Below are 16,772 nucleotides of genomic sequence, written 5' to 3' on the forward strand. Positions count from 1 at the left end.
AGAGAATGAAGGAAAGGTGAGGCCTCTCCCTTCCAGAATGAATAAGTCCTAACAGAGACTCATCTGAAGCAAGCGCTCATGATGGAGGAGCACTGTGTCAGCGTGGCTGCACGCGGCAAGCCCTACCCAGCTAGCACAGTGGATCTGGGCCGATTCCGTCTGAGAGTCGGGGCACTCGGCTGAAAGTCAGACTCGGCCGACGTCATGTGGCCCAAGTGCTGTACCAGTTTAAGTGGTTTTATCCTTATGTTGATGAAGGTTAAACACCTCATTTGTCCAATGCCAGTTCTACAATCTTTGTAAGAGCTTGGAATAACCAAGCGCTGCACTGTTAAGAGGTTACTGTGCATTGTCCAGTAACGTAATAGCAGTTAGTAAATGGGAATAACACTAGTGAGGTCCAGAAAACTTACTGTCAACTTACTTACTGTTATTGTAAAATTCACCATAACTTACTGTGGCGGATCTCTGTCACACTCACTGACATGATGGTGTGGCAGGAAGGTAATTTCGCTGCCAATATAGAGGTTGAGGCCAGGTGAAGCTGGGTCCCAAGTATGCTCACCAGAAATAAAGCTTAACAGTTGTCACCTAATGTCATAAGCTTTCTTGTAATCAGAAAAGGTCATTGAAGGTGCAGTGCGCTACTGCAGCTAGTTGCAAGTATGTTACTGTGCATTTTACAATAACTTACTGACACTTAAGTTGCCAGTATGTTAATGGCAGTTAGTTGCCAGTGAGTTACTAGCAGTTACTGGCTATTAAGAGACAGCTGGTTGACAACTCAGTAGCACAAAATTCACAGCAACGGCCAGGCAACTAACTTCCATAAAGTTACTGTGAAATGCACAGTAACCTCTTATCAGTGCAGTTCTTTCATGTTACAGTGTTAAAACACTTCCACTGACGGTTGGTACAAATAAACATACACTACAATAGGCCATAATTGATTTTGGCCCAATAGGCCTGGCATATTTCCACATTCAAGGAGCTTTCCATGTTGATTGAGTTATTTTGCCTATAAACATTTAGGCCTACCTATAGATTTTAAATCTCTGAATCTCTGAATCTCTGCTCAGCCTGGCAAGAGTGGCCAAAGGGGTCTCTGCAAGTGTGGAGAGAATATTCTCAGCTGCTGGCCTGCTCTCCAGGCACCATCGGATGAGCATTAAACCACAAACTGGCCAAACTCATGTTTCTAAAAATGTATTAAAAAAATGTATTCAAAGGCACTAATAAGTCATTTTTCGTTTAATTAATATTTCATTCTAAGTCAAAGCCTATATGTGCAAATTCTAGACTATAATGATTTAATATAACAAAGTGTTGTTTAAATGTTAAGCGCTTTATGTCCTTACATGCCTATTGTGTCGCACTCGCAAATGCTTCACAATGTATTTGAAATAATTGAAATAATATAACCAAAATAATTCATTTTAGTTTTTTCTTAGGTTCCCTGTCTGGCTCCTGACCTATTTAGAGTGTTTATATGCTGTTTAAAATTACATGTGTGCTTCTTACATTCATCTCATATTTATTCAAATCCATATGCTTTGGTTTCAATGCTTCAAAACCAAATGGTAGGTCCAGGTCGTCATAAAAATAGATGGGTGTTGGTTGTGATTTTAATGAATGGAGCGAATTTGGAGCGGAAAAAAATGGTTTCCGAGATCGGTGTGGAAGAACTTGACTGGCACACAAATCTAAAAAGTTAAAGAAGGGAATTAAAAATATAGAAGTATTAGGACGAACAATGTTGGAGTTCATAGTATAAATACACTACCGGTCAAAAGTTTTAGAACACTTACTCATTCAAGGGTTTTTCTTTATTTGTACTATTTTCTACATTGTAGAATAATATGGAAGACATCAAAACTATTAAATAACACATATGGAATCATGTAGTAACCAAAAAAGTGTTAAACAAATTCTTCAAATAGCCACCCTTTGCCTTGATGACAGCTTTGCACACTCTTGGCATTCTATCAACCAGCTTTATGTGGTAGTTACCTTTCTGGCGCAGGCGTTCCGCTAGCGACACACCTCGACAAAAATCCAGTGAAATTGCAGAGCGCAAAATTCAAATTACAGAAGTAGAAATATTTAACATTCATGAAAATACAAGGGTCATACATCAAAATAAAGCTTAACTTCTTGTTAATCCAGCCGATGTGTCAGATTTCAAAAGGCTTTACGGGCGAAAGCACACCATGCAATTATCTGAGGACAGCGCCCCGCATACAAGAGCATGAAAAATATTTTTCAACCAGGCAGGTGCGCCACGAAAGTCAGAAATAGCGATATAATAAATGCTTACCTTTGAAGATCTTCTTCTGTTGGCACTCCAAAAGGTCCCAGCTACATCACAAATGGTCCTTTGATTCGATAAAATCATTCTTTATATCTCCAAAAACTCAGTTTAGCTGGCACGCTTCATTCAATAATCCACCGGTTTCCCTCCTTCAAAATGCATACAAAATGAATCCCAAACGTTACCAATAAACTTCTCCAAACAATTCAAACAACGTTTATAATCAAACCTTAGGTACCCTAATACATAAATAAATGATACATTTAAGACGGAGAATCGTTATTGTCTTTACAGGAGATAAACAACAAAAAACGCGCTCTCATCCACGCGCATGAAAACACTACAGCCAAAATGGGAGCCACTTAGAAAAACTACAAATTCTAGCTCATTTTTTCAAAAACAAGCCTGAAACTCTTTCTAAAGACTGTTGACATCTAGTGGAAGCCCTAGGAACTGCAATCTGAGAGGATTTCGCCTCATAATAAACATGACTGCCATTGGAAACAGTGGTAGGCTGAACATTTTTCTTTTTGGATGGTTTGTCCTCTGGGTTTCGCCTGCCATATCTGTTCTGTTATACTCACAGACATTATTTTAACAGTCTTATTAACTTTAGAGTGTCTTCTATCCGAATCTACCAATGATATGCATATCCTAGCTTCTGGGCCTGAGTAACAGGCAGTTTACTTTGGGCATGCTTTTCATCCGGACGTCAAAATACTATCCCCTAGCCCAAAGAGGTTAATGCGTTTGAGCCAATCAGTTGTGTTGTGACAAGGTAAGGGGGTATACAGAAGATATTTGGTAAAAGACCAAGTCCATATTATGGCAAGAACAGCTTAAAGAAGTGAAGAGAAACAACAGTCCATCTTTACTTTTAGACAAAGTCAGTCAATACAGAACATTTCAAAAACTTTGTAAGTTTCTTCAAGTGCAGTCGCAAAAACCATCAAGCGCTATGATGAAACTGGCTCTCATGAGGACCGCCACAGGAATGGAAGACCCAGAGTTACCTCTGCTGCAGAAGATACGTTCATTACATTTACATTTAAGTCATTTAGCAGACGCTCTTATCCAGAGCGACTTACAAATTGGTGCATTCACCTTATGATATCCAGTGGAAAGAGTTACCAGCCTCAGACATTGCAGCCCAAATAAATTCTTCACAGAGTTCACATAACAGACACATCTCAACATCATCTGTTCAATAGAGACTCTGCGAATCAGACCTTCATGGTCGAATTGCTGCAAAGAAACCACGACTAAAGGACACCAATAATAATAAGAGACTTGCTTGGGCCAAGAAACATGAGCAATGGACATTAGACCGGTGGAAATTTGTCCTTTCGTCTGGAGTGCAAATTGGAGATCTTTGGTTCCAACCGCCGCATCTTTGTGAGATATGGTGTGGGTGAACGGATGATCTCCGCATGTGTGGTTCCCACCGTAAAGCATGAAGGAGAAGAAGGTGTGATGGTGTGGGGGTGCTTTGCTGGTGACACTGTCTGTGATTTATTTAGAATTCATGGCACACTTAAACAGCATGGCTACCACAACATTCTGCAGCGATACGCCATCCCATCTGGTTTGGACTTAGTGGGACTAGCATTTGTTTTTCAACAGAACAATGACCCAATACACCTCCAGGTTGTGTAAGGGCTATTTTACCAAGAAGAAGAGTAATGAAATGCTGCATCAGAAGACCTGGCCTCAACAATCCCCTGACCTCAACCAAATTGAGATGGTTTGAGATGAGTCGAACTGCAGAGTGAAGGAAAAGTAGCCAACAAGTGCTCAGCATATGTGGGAACTCCTTCAAGACTGTTGGAAAAGCATTCCAGGTGAAGCTGGTCGAGAGAATGACAAGAGTGTGCAAAGCTGTCATCGCGGCAAAGGGTGGCTATTTGAAGAATATCAAATATAAAATATATTTTGATTTGTTTATCACTTTTTTGGTTACTACATGATTCCATATATGTTATTTCATAGTTTTGATGTCTTCACTATTATTCCACAATGTAGAAAATAGCAAAAATAAAGAAAAATTCTTGAATGAGTAGGTGTTCTAAAACTTTTGACTGGTAGTGTAAATTTGTATATGATGGGATGTATAGACATTATGGACAGTATATGGACAAAATATGTTGTATATCTGTAGAATACGTAGGATATAATAGTATATGTACAGCAAAAGTTAAATAACAGACTAGAATTCAGTATATACAGTGCGTTCGGAAAGTATTCAGACCCCTCGACTTTTTCCACATTTTGTTACGTGACAAGCCTTATTCTAAAATGGATTACAAAAATTATAATTCTCAGCAATCTACACATAATACCCCATAATGACAAAGTCCCGTATGGCTCAGTTGGTAGAGCATGGTGTTTGCAACGCCAGGGTTGTGGGTTCGATTCCCACGGAGGACCAGTATGGAAAAAATGTATGAAACGTATGCATTCGCTACTGTAAGTCGCTCTGGATAAGAGTGTCTGCTAAATGACTAAAATGTAAAGTTAAAACAGGTTTTTGACATTTTTGCAAATTAAAAAAGAATTGCAACTGAAATACCTTATTTACAAAAGTTTTCAGACCCTTTGCTATGAGACTCAAAATTGAGCTCAGATGCATCCTGTTTCTATTGATCATCGTTGAGATGATTCTACATCTTGACTGGAGTCCACCTGTGGTAAATTCAATTGATTGGACATGATTTGGAAAGGCACAAACCTGTCAGAGCAAAAACCAAGCCATGAGGTCGAAGGAATTGTCTGTAGAGCTCCGAGACAGGATTGTGTCGAAGCACAGATCTGGGGAATGGTACCAAACTATTTCTACAGCATTGAAGATAACCAATAACACAGTGGCCTCTGTCATTCTTAAATGGAAGACGTTTGAAACCACCAAAACTCTTGCTAGAGCTGGCCGCCCGGCCAAACTGAGCAATCAAGGGAGAAGAGCGTTGGTCAGGGAGGTGACCAAGACCTCGATGGTCACTCTGACAGAGCTCTAGAGTTCTTCTGTGGAGATGGGAGAACCTTCCAGAAGGACAACCATCTCTGCAGCACTCCACCAATCAGGCCTTTATGGTAGAGTGGCCAGACGGAAGCCACTCCTCAGAAAAAGGCACATGACAGCCTGCTTGGAGTTTGCCAAAAGGCAAAGACTCTCAGACCATGAGAAACAAGATTCTCTGGTCTGATGCAACCAAGGTTAACTCTGTGGCCTGAATGCCAAGCGTTACGTTTGGAGAACCTGGCACCATCCCTACGGTGAAGGATAGTGGTGGCGGCATCGTGCTGTGGCGATGTTTTTCAGCGGCAGGGACTGGGAGACTAGTCAGGATCGAGGCATAGATGAACGGATCAAAGTACAGAGAGATCCTTAATGAAAACCTGTTCCAGAGAGCTCAGGACCTCAGACTGGGGCGAAGGTTCACCTTCCAACAGGACAATGACCCTAAGCACACAGCCAAGAGAACGCAGGAGTGGCTTTGGGACAAGTCTCTGAATGTCCTTGAGTGGCCCAGCCAGAATCCGGACTTGAACCTGACCGATCATCTCTGGAGAGACCTGAAAATAGCTGTGCAGCAATGCTCCCCAGCCAACCTGACAGTGCTTGAGAGGATCTGCAGATAACAATGGGTGAAACTTCACAAATACAGGTGTACCAAGCTTGTAGTGTCATACCCAAGAAGACTCAATGCTGTAATCGCTGCAAAGGTGCTTTAACAAATACTGAGTTAAGGGTCTGAATACTTTTGTAAATGTGATATTTCAGTTTTTTATTTGTAATCAATTAGCTAAAAATTTGAAAAACCTGTTCTTGCTTTGTCATTATGGGTTCTGTGTGTAGATTGATGAGGGAAAAAAACAAATTAATCATTTTTAGAATAAGGCTGTAACCTAACAAAATGTGGGGGTCTGAATACTTCCCGAAGGCACTGTACATATGAAGCCGGTAAAACAGTTTGTGAATATTATTAAAGTGACCAGTGTTCCCTGACTATGTACATAGGGCAGCAGCCTCTAAGGTGGAGGGTTGAGTACTGGGTGGTAGCCGTCTAGTGACAGTGACTAAAGTTCAGGGCAGGGTACTGGGCGGAAGCCAGTTGGTGACGATTTAACACTCAGATGGCCTTGAGATAGAAGCTGATTTTCAGTCTCCCTGTGTCAGCTTTGATGAACCTGTACTGACCTCGCCTTCTGGATGATAGAGGGGTGAACAGGGACCAAGTCACATTTCTTTAGACTCCTGAGGTTGAAGAGGCACTGTTGTGCTTTCTTTACCACACTGTCTGTGTGGATGGACCATTTCAGATTGTCAGTGATGTATATGCTGAAGAACTTGAAGCTTTTCACCTTCGGGGTGAACAGGGGCCAAGTCAAATTTCTTCAGACTACTGAGGTTGAAGAAGCACAGTTGCACTTTCTTCACCACACTGTCTGTGTGGATGGACCATTTCAGATTGTCAGTGATGTATACGCTGAAGAAATTGAAGCTTTTCACCTTCTACACTGCGGCCCCGTTGATGTGGATGGGGGCATTGAGGAAGAAGTTATTTTCTTGGCACCACTCCGCCAGGGCGCTCACCTCCTCCCTGTTGGCTATTTTGTTATTGTTGTTAATCAGGCCCACCACTGTTGTGTCGTCTGCAAACTTGATTGAGTTAGAGACATGCGTGGCCACGCAGTCATGGGTGAACAGGGAGTACATGAGGGGGCTGAGCACACACCCTTGTGGGGCCCCTGTGTTGAGGATCAGCGTACAGCATAGTGGAGGTGTTGTTGCCAACCTTCACCACCTGGGGGGCGGACCGTCAGGAGGTCCAGGACCCAGTTGCACAGAGCGAGTTTCAGACCCAGGGCCCCGAGCTTAATGATAAGCTTGGAGGGTACAATGGTGTTGAAGGCTGAGCTGTAGTCAATTAACAGCATTCTTACATAGGTATTCCTCTTGTCCAGATGGGATAGGGAAGTGTGCAGTGCGATGGCGATTGCATCATCTGTGGATCTATTGGGGCGGTATGCAAATTGCAGATGGTTTAAGGCGTCGGGTAAGGTGGAGGTGATATGAACCTTACCTAGCCTCTCAAAGCACTTCATGATGACAGAAGTGAGTACTATGTGGTGATAGTCAATTAGTTCAGTTACAGTACCTTCGGTTGTTGGGGTACAGGAACAATGGTGGACATTTTGAAGCAAGTGGGGACAACAGACTGGGATTGGGAAAGATATAATTAATGAATGAATGAATTTGTCCATAAATGCTCCAGCCAGATGATCTGCGCATTCTCTGAGGATGCAGCTGGGGATGTCATTGAGCCGGCAGCCTTGCGAGGGTTATCACGCTTAAATGTCTTACTCACGTCGGCCACGGATAACGAGAGCTCACCATCCTCGTGAGCAGTGGTGGCCCTCGTTGGCGGCACTGTGTTTTCCTCGAAGCGGGCGAAGGTGTTTAGCTTGTCCGCGAGCAAGACTTGAGTGTCCACGACGTCGCTGGTTTTCCCTTTATAATCTGTGATTGTCTGGTGTCCCTGCCACATACATCTCGTGTCTGAACCGTTGAATTGCGACTACACTTTGTCTCTGTACTGACGTTCTGCCTGTTTGATTGCTTTACAGAAGATATAACTGGACTGTTTGTATTTGACCATATTCCCAGTCACTTTGCCGTGGTTAAATGCGGTGGTTTGCGATTTCAGTTTTGAGCGAATGCTGCCATCTATTCACAATTTTTGGTTTTGATAGGTTTTACTTGTAACAGTGGGAACGATATCCCCAATGAACTTCATGATGAACTCAGTCATCGTGTCAGTACATACGTCAATGTTATTCTCAGAGGCAACCTAGAACATATCCAAGTCCACGTGATCAAAACAATCTTGAAGCATAGATTACAATTGGTCAGACCAACGTTGGACAGTCCTTACTTCGGGTTCTTACTGTTTGAGTTTTTGCCTCTAGGAAGGGAGGCACAGAATGGAGGCGTGATCTGAATCTGTAGATATATTAATAACATTTTCTTCAATTACAATGCATAAATATTACATATATAACCTTTAATATTATTACATTGTATTGTACTGTATTACACCGTATAAACTTATAAACTCTTGGTCAAAATGTGTTTAATCGTTTGTTGTTAGTAATATTGATTAAAACATTTTTTTTTAACAAAACACTTTTTGTTGATCTGGCCGTGGATCCCCAGCAGTACATCCGCGGACCCCTACTTTGAGAACCCCTGGTCTAGCTCTGGTCAAGCTGGTTTGCAAAACCACGCCCATTATTATCATATTTCTCAGCATACTCTACTGCAGTTTGATTTTGTATAATTATTTGTTTCAATATCTGTGTTTTTGCATGCATGCGTACATGTACATACATTGAGAAAGTATTTGTACTTGAGAAAGTATTTATACCTTATTCCACATTGGTGTGTTACAGCCTGTATTCCAAATTCTAAATTGTTTTTTCCTCTCCCATCTACACACAAATCCCCATAATGGCAAAGTGAAAATTTGTAAAAAATGAAATACAGAAATATCTAATTCACATAAGTATTCATACCCCTGAGTCAATACTTTATAGAAGCACCTTACTAGCTGTGAGTCTTTCTGGGTATGTCTCTAAGAGCTTTCCACACCTGCAAACATTTGCCGATTACTATTTTCAATATTCTTTAAACTCTGTCAATTTGGTTGTTGATCATTGCTAGACAACTATTTTCAGGTCTTCAAGTAGATTTAAGTAAAAACTGTAACTCTGCCACTCTGGAACATTCCTTATCTTCTTGTTAAGCAACTCCAGTGCAGATTTGGCCTTGTGGTTTAGGTTATTGTCCTGCTGAAAGGTGAATTCATCTCCCAGTGTCTTGTGGAAGACAGACTGAATCTAGGACTGAGCCTGTGCTTAGCTCCATTCTGTTTCTTTTTTTATCCTGAAAAACTCCCCAGTCAAGCATCCCCACAACATGATGCAGCCACTGCTATTCTTGAAAATATGGAGTGAAATACTTAGTAATGTGTTGTATTGGATTTGCCCCAAAAATAACACTTTGTATTGAAGTTAATTGCTTTGCCATATTTTTTGTAGTATTAGTTTAGTACCTTGTTGCAAACAGGATGCATGTTGTGGAATATTTTTTATTCTGTACAGGCTTCCTTCTTTTCATTCTGTCAATTAGGTTAGCATTGTGGAGCAGTGTTGGGAAGTAACTCGTTAGGTTACAACGTTACTGTAATTAAAAGTAAATCGTTACATTACTGAGGAAAATAACTCTTTAGTTGTTACATTACTTTTGCGTGTGTTGGTCATTGTTATGTGCTGTAGAGGGCGTACACTACCTTAGAATGGCTTGCCTACTTAGTACTCACCATTGGCCTCATGGTGAAAATCCCTGACTGGTTCAGCAGAACTACAAAGGCTGTGTACAAACACACAGTTTCAACAGCTGTCCAGGTGACTGGTCTCAGACGTTCCCGCATGTGAAGAAGCCGCATATGGAGATCCTGGGCTGGCGAGGTTACATGTGGTCTGCGGTTGTGAGGCCGTTTGGACATACTGCCAAACTCTCTAAAACGAGGCGGCTTACGGTAGAGAAATGAACACTCAATTCTCTGGCAACAGCTCTGGTGGACATTCCTGCAGTCAGCATGCCAATTGCACACTCCCTCAAAGCATTACTTTATAATGTATAGTTGGACTTATTGCACTCGTTACTGAAATGGTTGTTCCAGTTTAGATGGTTTAGGTACCTATTTATTGATCTTTCTAACCCTGGCAGTCATTCTGAATGCAGATTGTGGGTGAATAAAATGTCCAATTGTTGGATATCCCCACTCAGGCTGGATTCCAATAGTAATTAGACATCACTTTGCAAGCCAGCATACTGTTACTTCAAATCAAATCACTTGATGCTGGTTTTGCTGGTGACCAACCATTCTGGTACACTTGTGACCAGTCTCCAAAACACAGCGAAGGCTGGTCACCAGCAAAAACACAATGATGGCTGGTCGTTAGTGAAAACACAATGAAGGCTGGTCACCAGCGAAAACACAACAAAGCCTGGTCAACAGCGAAAACACAACAGTCTATGCTGGTCTATGCTGTTTTTTTCAGCACGGGGTGATCCCAAATTGACAGCACGCTCTTGGGGAAACAAATTGGCTGGACATTGGCAGATATTTGTTACGCTCATATCAAGCAAAGCATTGTGAAAGCTTTGCAATAGAAACAGGATACCTTGAGCTAACGTCTATGTGTTGCAGTGAAAAGCACAGTAGCACAAACACCCATGGCATGAAATGTGCTAGTTGGTTGGGAATTATTGTGCTCTTGGGAAACAACATTCGGCTGGACACCGACTGGTATTTTATTGTACTCATATTAAGTCAAGCAGCCAGCAACACCGTTGTGTAATCATCCAACAAACTCTATTATCGGTCACACTTCAAAAGGCGCCATTGCATTCCAATTTCCCCCAGTGGCTCTGCCTGAGGATCTCTTCTGGTTAATTGGATTCTGGTGCTTGTCTTAATGGTTAATGACTAACAGTTAGTAAGAGAAGCAGAGCATCCACTGTCTCTGGTAGTTGGTAAAGCTCTGTGGAGGAGCTAGCAACGACAATGACCCTCGGTTTACCCAATATTCATCGGACAGCAACTGAATGAGAGAGAATGTTCCTCCTTCCCGCACAACTCGACAGAAGTTATAAACCGTTGATACTGGGTCACCTCGGGTTGAAGTTGGAAACACGGAGAAGAAAAGGCCTGTAGAAAGTGTCCAAGCACCTTTACAGATTTGCTAGGTGTGTTGTTATGCAGTACTTTTGAAGGAAGAAGGAATGGGGGGAGATCAGTGCCACAACTGCAGGCTCTCTCTCTCCTTTCTCTCTCTCTCCTTTAATCACCCCTTGCGACCCTTAAAAGCAGCCCATTAATATTATATCATGTATCATCTCCCTCCTCCCTCATCATCAGCTAAATTTGACAGAGTGTGAGTGGCTTACATAAACGTACAGCAGCATCATTGTTGAATGGGTAAGGCAGAAATGAGAGACACGGAATTCGTTTTATATACATGGGCAGGCTATGCTGAGTCACATTAGTGGCGTTTCTTGGTTGGTAGTCAGCCGTGCTTATGAAGGCATTACACATGTACAGTTAAGCAGAGAGCCCAGAGGTAGGGCAAATTCAGGTCTCAAGTGATGAGGCCATGGAGTGAGATGAATGGCCTCAATATGCTAGTGTGCTAGGCAGTCGTCAGGTATTGGGTGTATTAAAGACACATCACTCAGATCTACTCTATGGTGGTAGGCTTTGCAGCAGTTGATCTCATCTCACTGCAATATGGGTTTAGGGCAGTGTTGGGCAGCCAAGAGGTGACACCTCTAATAATCAAAGTTTTGATTGAAAAGATGAAATAAAAGCCTGCACCTACTGTACACCAAGCATATGTAAGACTGCCTCCTCCTGGTATTGGGTGTTCCAATTCTAAAGTATTGATTGAAAACTAGTTGCTAGATTGTTAGAATCAGGTGTGTTACTGATTGACTGGTACAAAAGTCTGCACCCACACTGGCCCTCATAGATTGCCTATAAAGTTTGAATTCAAAGGGAAAGAGTTGACTCAGATGATAGGGAAGAGAAGCTGCAATTTCCAGACCAATTCGATTCCAATTGAGCTAGAAATGTGAAGTTTAACGACGAGTCATGCTTAAACCGGCTAATTCAATGTGTTACTCACCCTCAGCGGGCTACCTTTCAGAGAAAAACATTCTTCTATTCAGCACTCCTTGCTGTACGGTGCCAAATTGCTCACTCTCTTTAATCCATGTGCGTCAGCCCTTTGTTATCACTGGAGAGTAAGAACACTTGGTGAAGGTCACACTGCACAATGTAGCGCAAAAAGTCTTAATTAATCAACTGAAGCAATCAGCTGCTTGATTGGTAAGGCCTCTGATTATGGGGGACCCATTAAAAGCCAGACAGGACAGACTGCTACTTTGGCCAGAAACTGGAGAGATTTGTGTACTATGGGACCTTTGTTGGGCAACATGGGTCTGGACCAGCAAATGGCCATATCACTTTCACACATGATGAGGTAACTGGTAAATACATGTCCCCATGGTTGTCAGTGGTTTGGAGGTATATCCTTCTCACCAAGGCTCCCTATGGATTCCTTGTTGGTTTTCTGCTTTAGAGTATGATTGTGCTTTGTTTCCCTTAAAGGAAGCAATTAATCCTCAAAATAGACATACTAACAGGTACATCATCGCCACATTATGCATCGTTCATAATGCACCAATAATAACAACTATAATACAGTTCTGCACTCATAAATTACAGCTCAAACACAACACTTTACATAAGACATCAGAAACAAGCCGAGATGCTCCCACGATCCAATTTAAGGGTGAGAAAAGCAAAACATGGTTAGCTGAAAAAACAAAGCGAAACACAATAGCCCGTGAGAGTCTACAGTGGTTACAGTGGCAAGATAAAGTATGTGAACCCTTTGGAATTACCTGGATTTCTGCATACATTTTTCATCAAATTTGATCTGATTTTCATCTAAGTCGCAACAATAGACAAACATAGCGTGCTTAAACTAATAACACACAAATTATTGTATTTTTCTTGTCTATATTGAATACATCATTTAAACATTCACAGTGTAAGTTGGAAAAACTATGTGAACTCCTTGACCTTCATAAAGCTGGAAAGGGTTACAAAAGTATCTCTAAAAGCCTTGATGTTCATCAATCCACAGTAAGACAAAATGTCTATAAATTGAAAAAGTTCAGCACTGTTGCTACTCTCCCTAGGAATGGCGGTCCTGCAAAGGTGACTGCAAGAGCACATCACAGAATGCTCAATGAGGTTAAGAAGAATCCTAGAGTGTCAGCTAAAGACTTACAGAAATCTCTGGAACAGGCTAACATCTCTGGTGACGAGTCTACAATACGTAAAAACACTAAACAAGAATGGTGTTCATGGGAGGACACCACGAAAGAAGCCACTGCTGTCCAAAAAAACATTGCTGACCGTCTGAAGTTTTTAAAAGTGCACCTGGATGTTCCACAGTGCTACTGGCAAAATATTCTGTGGACAGATGAAACTACAGTTGATTTGTTTGGAAGGAACACACAACACTATGTGTGGAGAAAAAAAGGCTCAGCACACCAACATCAAAACCTCATCCCAACTGTAAAGTATGGTGGAGGGAGCATCATGGTTTGGGGTTGCTTTGCTGCCTCAGGGCCTGGACAGTTTGCTATCATCGACGGAAAAATGAATTCCCAAGTTTATCAAGACATTTTGCAGGAGAATGTAAGGCTATCTGTCTGCCAATTGAAGCTCAACAGAAGTTGGGTGATGTAACAGGACAATGACCCAAAATACAGAAGTAAATCAACAACAGAATGGCTTCAACAGAAGAAAATAGTGGTCCAGTCAGAGTCCTGACCTCAACCCGATTGAGATGCTGTGGCATGACCTCAAGAGAGCAGTTCACACCAGACATCCCAAGAATATTGCTGAACTGAAACAGTTTTGTAAAGAGGAATGGTCCAAAATTCCTGACCATTGTGCAGGTCTGATCCGCAACTACAGAAAATGTTTGGTTGAGGTTATTGCTGCCAAAGGAGAGTCAACCAGTTATTAAATCCAAGGATTAACATACTTTTCCCACCCTGCACTGTGAATGTTTACACGGTGTGTTCAATAAAGACATGTTATTAGTTTATGCAGACTGTGTTTGTCTATTGTTGTGACCTAGATGAAGATCAGATCAAATGTTATGACCAATTTATGCAGAAATCCAGGTATTTGCAAAGGGTTCACCTACTTTTCTTGCCACTGTATGTGATTGGCGATTAGCAGGTAGGCTAACACACACAGTGAACACACACTTAAATGAGCCCCTGCACACAGACAGACAGGCCCTGGCGGGACCAGCGGAGAGCCGCGCTGCAAATGAAGTGCACAGTAATCAAGTCAGGCTCTGGCCCAGAACACCACTGATAACACAAGGGCCTGCAGGGAAACAGGCTAGGTGGTGGTGGTTGGAGTGGTGGGGGTCATTCTACAGTACCACCTCCCTCCTCTCAGTGCCACAGGTTATCAGATTCTTATTAACAGTCTAATTGAATGAGCGTTTAATCGTTCACTGTTGAGCCACTGACTGCATGGCCTAAGTATTATTGACATAGTGAATTGCGAGGCCAGTTTAAAAGCATGAGATGAGATGCATGCCCTTCAGCTAGTAAGCTTGGATCAAAGATGTATTTTTCCATCTCTCTGATGGAGATCTGGGGGAGATCTTACACAACTCTCCACCAGGGTAGAAGATCAGTTAGATAGAGACATAATTTAAGTAAAATGCCTTTGGCTTTGATAGCGCTATTTTTGATATTTCTGAAATGTGTGAATTAGGCAAATGTTTCCATAACAGCACTGTATTTTTTGCCTACTTAAATTCTGCTTTTAAAGCACATATTCTGTAAGTCTGGCAGGAAGTCTGTCATTCCCATTTGCTACACATGACTACTAACTCACAAGGACCCTGGCTGTCAGAGAACCCCAAACCACAACCTAAAACACAATCAATCAACAGTTGAAATAAACTCCACAAACCTTTTCTCTCTCTTCTGAAACCAAAAGTCCTATTTAAACTCGTCAATTCATGTATTATGATAATGAAGTATTTCAGTACCAAGGTGCTGTCCCCTTCATTGCAACTGTAGAGACACTGCAGCCCACTCTCCAGTCCACTCCATAACAGTCTACTGGACAAGAAGTCCTTTATCCTCTCAAGGCAACCTCTGATTCCCCTAAATCTCTAGTGCCTACAGTACTTTAATTGAATTTGTTATCAAGCTAGGCACTTCACACAGGCTTCCTCAATGACTGACACCAGAAAGACCCAAACGTCATGCATCATCCCTGTAAGAGACTGCAATTGTATTTCGTCTTTAGATATGGTCTTTAGATGGTACAGTATATGCCGGTATTACATGCACTATTGAGACTTAAGGCCTATCCATGATTAAAAATGCCTTTAGCTCACCTCAGAATGAACGTCCTTATCTATCCAATTACACCTTGTGTCATGTCACATTCCTCTTTAAGTTCCAGATATTGCTCGCGTGATTTTCCATTCGACTGATTTCATTCCAAGATCACACGGTCTGTTGTTAGTTTCACGTCATTATGTTATGGTTGTTCTACAGCCTACCAAACACTTCTGACATAACTGGAGAACGAAAGTCGGTCTACAACAAGATCCAACAAACAGACGCCCCATGCCTATACTGCTGCCCATACTGCTGCCCACATAGCCTAAAGGTGCCTTCCTTTCAACAGTGTACAAATGATCAATAAAACACTATCTTCGTGTATTTATTGGTATAGAATTGTAATTAGTCTAGCCACCTAAATGAGTGGCCAACGGTTAAATAAACCTGCACGGTTTTGACAATTGAATTGCAAGCTATACCTTTTAGTTTATGTAATCTAAATTTGCCTAGAGCAAATGATTTGATCATCTATTCAAAATATTGTATGAGTATCCCTCACCTACGTGGCGCTCGAAGTTGGGCGATTTCTGCGGCCAGGATCAGACGATAACTCCTTCCATTTGAGGTGGTGATGATGTTGTCAAAGCACGCGCGTCTCCTTTAAGATGCATCAGCTTTGTTCAAGAACACTGCTAATTTATGGTGTGTTCATTAGCAGCTGACGATTAATCAATATTTGACCCATGTGTTACGAAGTCTACTAACAAAAAATATGCATGGGAAATATTGTGTTTTTTTTCTGTGGTCATTTGTAGTCCAATCTGTAGGATCACGGGTATACACGGAGCGCGCTGCTTCTTTCACATTCCCAACCTTGTCTGCCTATGTTTCTCCATGCACTCACATCAGAGGCTATGGAATACTCTAGTATCACTGTATGATACATCTAATCTACTGATAATACATGGTAATAAAAAAGGCGACCCCATTCTCACACGCTCCCTTTGATCGATCTAGAGATGCCATTGCTCAAGAGGGGCAGTACACCCAAAAAAGCGCAAGGTTGCGGCGAGTCCCAATGTCCGTTGATAGTAGCCAGTGTTCTTCTGTTCTCTCCTTCCACAGTTCTGTAACTGCTGCTATAACTGGAGATCAAACACTTTGTTCTCGATTGGAGTGGATTCTTGAAGCGGAAATAGGAGCTTCATATGGCTCCAACACGCAGCAGCAGCACATGTAGTCCAGCGCATAAGAACCAAATATGCTGAGATCGTTCGACTTTATGATACAAGTATCAAACTTGGTACACTAATACTAGATACCTTAAGGAACATTCTAAAGATTGTAACCTTTATTTAACTAGGCAAGTCAGTTAAGAACAATATCTTATTTACAATGATGATTTCTTAAAATTGACACAACAGAATATCATATTAA

At 41.8% G+C, this 16,772-nt stretch overlaps 1 protein-coding gene across 1 annotated transcript in view; it reads right to left on the reverse strand.

Annotated features, from left to right (window-relative positions):
- Positions 1-16,570, reverse strand: part of LOC115201046 (TANK-binding kinase 1-binding protein 1-like) — a 109,755-nt gene extending 93,185 nt beyond the window's left edge. The window contains exon 1 of the mRNA XM_029764273.1: positions 15,895-16,570. The gene's annotated coding sequence lies outside the window, so the exon portion shown is untranslated. The remainder of the gene's footprint in view (positions 1-15,894) is intronic.
- Positions 16,571-16,772: the final 202 nt, after the last annotated feature.

This window comes from Salmo trutta, chromosome 10 (assembly GCF_901001165.1).
Source record: "Salmo trutta chromosome 10, fSalTru1.1, whole genome shotgun sequence".
Lineage (NCBI taxonomy): Eukaryota > Metazoa > Chordata > Actinopteri > Salmoniformes > Salmonidae > Salmo > Salmo trutta.